The sequence below is a fragment of the Nymphaea colorata genome, chromosome 4 (assembly GCF_008831285.2).
Source record: "Nymphaea colorata isolate Beijing-Zhang1983 chromosome 4, ASM883128v2, whole genome shotgun sequence".
Classification (NCBI taxonomy): Eukaryota; Viridiplantae; Streptophyta; class Magnoliopsida; order Nymphaeales; family Nymphaeaceae; genus Nymphaea; species Nymphaea colorata.
The window spans coordinates 12184438-12189114 of record NC_045141.1 but is presented as its reverse complement, the minus strand read 5'-3'; positions in this window follow the sequence as shown (position 1 = coordinate 12189114).

Genomic DNA, 4677 nt, shown 5'->3' with positions numbered 1-4677 from the left:
GAGAAACCAACATGATCAACCTTATCAACAAAGTGACAATCTCACCTAAGAAAGCAAAAACTCCCTAATCTCTAGATTAAAGAAAAAGAGTAGAAAAGAGAGAAAAAAAAAGGAGAAATAAGTCCACGTTATCCCACTGATGCATAATCACACTTTAACAGAAGCTTTAATGCACCACAAGATTCTATTGCTTTGTTATGTATCAACAATGAGAAATTGTATTAGATCCTCTTATTAATATATTGGCGCCATATTGTTTTGGGGATCATTTGTGAATTTCTCTAATTGGATACATTACATTTTATGTAATCACAATTCAGTATTTTATATGATTCTTAGAATTGCTGTTGTGTATTTTGCATAAAGCTTTCTCTCATTTGGAAACGAGAATTTGGTGAAACAACAGCTTAAGGGACCGATTGAATAGATTTAAGGCCAATCTATTGATAAAGAAATTTACATGGGTGTGTATAGCTGACAAAATACATATCATTAGGCCAGGTGGGAGAATGTTGGAATTAGTGGTTTAATCCAACCTAAAGTTGTCTCTAATGATAAGATTGTGACGCTTGTATTCATGCCCATAATGGTCATTGTTCCTCTCATGTACATGCGTATCTTTTTTTTTTTATGAGGGATGGATTCGCTTAAGGAAGAGATTATGGAGGAAGAGAAACAGACTTGCGCATGGTAGCAGGAGAAACTCCAACAACGGGTTAAGGGCTCACCACCTTGCGCCTTAGGGTTGGCAAATGGAACACTTTGATAGTGTTTCATGAATCTAAACACTAGACTATGAATCTGCCTATGTATTTGAGGTAGACTCATGAAATACTTATATAGTGTTATGTATTTGAGGTAGTCTCATGAAATACTTATAGTGTTTCAACTGCCAAACGACTCCTTTTAGTGTTTCCACTCCAAAGTAAACAATCCACTGCCATCCAAGACCTTGGATTCTCTCTCTAAAACCAATAACACCACCCTTCTCACCTTGAATAGAAGCTTGGTTCAGATTATGAAGCTTGACTTCTCTTAATGTTGCCTCAAGGGGCATAGCTCAAATGGGCGAACTTGGGGTGCATTATGCAGCAGGTCTTCAGTTAGAACTCAAGGGAGCTATGGTCTTGTACCATATGAGAGGTAGGTTATACGTGCAAGTTTAAGCACATGAAAATCTCGCTACCCAGTAGGGGGACTTTGGCCCTCACCCCAATGATGGGATTAACCCTCCTGTGCATGTGGACTTCTTATAAGGTCACAACTCAAAGATTTGCTTGCAATTTTTGTTCATGTTTCAAGAAACTAGAATATGCTTGTAGTCAATATAAACATAACCAAAACTTAGTAACATGATAAGTGGTAAAATATATTTAAACAGAAGCAGATTTCACAAAACAAAAAGCAGATCCATAACGTTGGGCAGTCATTGCCATATTTGCAATGCCTTGGCAAATAATTACATCATTCCCCGCCCCAATTGTGTATAAACAGAATATTACTTTCAAACAATTGAATCGGCTCTATAAATTGTCAAGTAACGAAACACCAGCATCTAATAACGTATGAATGAATATCCAGATGAGTGTAATACAAATGAAGCCACAAAGATGAAAGTCAAGCATGAAAACCACATGCGACGGTAGGAAAAGTCACAGAAGTATGTGCCGATCCTTTGTTGGATTGATAATCTGCATCCAGGTCTCTCAGCCTCAAACACTGGATAAGAAGGAAAACTTAAGAAGTCACACCAGACTGAGAAGAAAAAAAGTTATTTGACATCCATAAGTTCATTTTGAAACTTCAAGTTCTGCTAGGAGTTTTATTCTATGGTGAACAGGAAGTTAACAATCTACAACCCCACAACCTAGAAAAGAAGCCCGAAGCCCTCTCCTAATTTTCCTTGCCTTCAGGAAGTGGGTTGCATTAAAGACCTAGGTGAGGTACTACACGCTTCGTTGAGTATCGCAATCCTACCAATTGTGGTCATAGAAATGGAAAAGTGGCACCAGAAAAATCGAACTGATGACATGCCGTCTCCCCGACCAGCTATGCTACCCCCTTTGAGGTTTATGAGTCTCATACTAAACAAGGTCCCCCCCTAGGAATTATTTTTTCTCCAAAAAGATGGCCTTATTCAATAAACCATGGAACTTAACAAGTAAAGCCCTTAAAAAAAAAACTAATAAATAGAAAAATATTAGACAGCACATATCTGAATATATTTCCGAAATCTTATAAAATTGTCTTGCTATATCATGGTATGATCACAAGATATATTTTATGAAGCAGTACATCAATAAGATTATTATCCTAAAAAGACTCTGTATCTAACAAAGCTCTTGTTTCCACCCTCCAAGGAACAAAATGCAACATTTTCATTTGTATACCCTCCACCTCTGGCAACCTAAAGGTCGGGTTTGATTACTGTGGATCTGAGATCCGTGGTTTTCAAGTCCAAAACCCCCACCCCAATCCAATCCGATTTCAAATCCATGCTTTAAAGTGTGGATTTGAAATCCATGTTGGGTTGAAATCCACAGTTTGATACAACTGCGGACTTTAGCTATCATGGATTTGAGATTTCGTTGGATCTGAGATCCATGGGGAATCAAACGCAAACTGAAAGGGAGGAACATATTCAAACATGCTACTAAAGATCTGTATGAGGTTCCCTATACATTTGCAGGACAAAGAGCAGTAGCACATAAGGCTAACCTTCGGAAATGTCAGGAAGAATAAATGAAAGGTTCTTTGGCAGCAGGAAGACATAGTCTGTGAGTATTCCATGAATCTTATAAGGAAACTTTGTGAGTGTTTTATGAATTTGACACAAATTAGATGAGGGCATATCCATGACACATCAGAACTGATGTTCTCAGATCCAATTTATGAGGGAGATTCATGGGACACTTTGACACTCACATGGGGCCCCTATTGTCAAACAACCGGGGTTGAGACTGCACCTCAAGGTCTGATCAACATAACCAAGATGGACGTCTCTAGGCATCTATGAATCGTCTTCAGCTCATCTCTGCACACCACAGGCCATACGTCACAGAATTCCACGTCTGGAACGACTGTCTTGTATGAATCAAATACGTGTCAAGCATGTTCTTTTTTAGAAATTAATTGGAAGAAAAGGTTTACATGGGTCTTCTTTCTAACATAGTTATCCATATATGTCAAACTCTCAAATTAAGAAAACGTCTTAATTTATCTCTAAGCATGAGCTAAGAAGATTAAGGCTGCACACGAGCTGAGTCGAGCTCGAGCTCGGCCGGCTCGAGATCGGCTCGACTCATGTTTATTCAGCTCGAGTTCGACTTGAGCTCAACACGAGCTTCACAGTTTCAGCTCAAGCTCGACTCGAGTGATTGTCTTCGAGCTCGAGCTCGGGTTGAGCGGCTCGTTTAAGCTTAGGGAGGAGGAAATGCAGCGTATTGGGAAAAAAAAGGAAGGAAATGACCACCTGGGGAAGAGAAAAGGAGAAAAAGGGGGTGTTTGGAAAAGAAAAAAAAAAGGAAATGAGGATGTGGGGAGGAGGAAAGGCAGCTGTTGGGAAAAATGGAAAAAGGAAAGAAAAAATGAATGAGTGGTGAGGAAAGAGAAACGTGGGTGAGTGGGTGAAGAGAGGAAAAAAAAAGGGAAATTAGAAAATTATAAAAAAAAAGATTAAGCTGCGTGTGGGTGAAATGAAAAAAAATGAGAGAAAATTAAAAACGCAAAATAAAAAATGAGATTAAAGTCTAGCCGAGTCGAGTTTAATCGAGTCGAGTTCAGCCAACTCGAACTCGACTCATTAACATACTCGAGTTTATATTTATAAAAAACGAGTCGAGCTCGAGTGGAGTTTACTCAAGCGAGTTCGAGTCGAGCCCGAGTTGGCTCGACTCGTTGTGCAGCCCTAGTTAAGACTGGTTAAATAGATGGAGATTTAGGTTGATTTTAAATATTGTTACACAACATTGTTCTATTTATTGAGAAAGCTTTTATTACCATTGACATTTTATTGTGACATGTTGATGATATGTTTGTTACATGAAGTGACAAGGATGAGAAAAAATGAACATAAAAGGCTTAAAATATTTGACGAATTTCCTAGGAATTGGTGTTGCATGTTCTTCAATAGATTATATCCTGTATTATCTAGACAAACCTGGATTCAGATCCAATAAGGTTCGTCCTTTCCCGAATCTGTTTACACCATTAATAGATTAACACCTCGAAATGCCCATCCTTGGGATGCACAGGCCTCTAAGACACGTATACATACGTTTAGACACACGAAAATACTGAATTATCTATTTTATCCATTTGTTTATTTTCATTGGTTACTAATGTTATTTTCTTTATCATTGAAAAGACCTTCTGAGCAAGATATTGCAAATCTTATTTTGGGGATAGATTTTCAAGCCTTTTCTTTTTCTAAGATATACGAGTCTTAGGATATGGATATGACTGTACAAAATAAAACAAGAAGAAAGAAATGAGAGAGAACGAGTAGGTGGAAGAGTGAGTATATATATATGTGCACACCATATGCCAGCAGTTGCAGGTAGCTAAAAATTATAAAACTACTGCTATAAAACTATTGCTACAGGAATGTTAATAACAATTTAAGTATGTTGACATATAGAATTTATTGCTAGAAAACAGTAACTAACTGCCATTCTC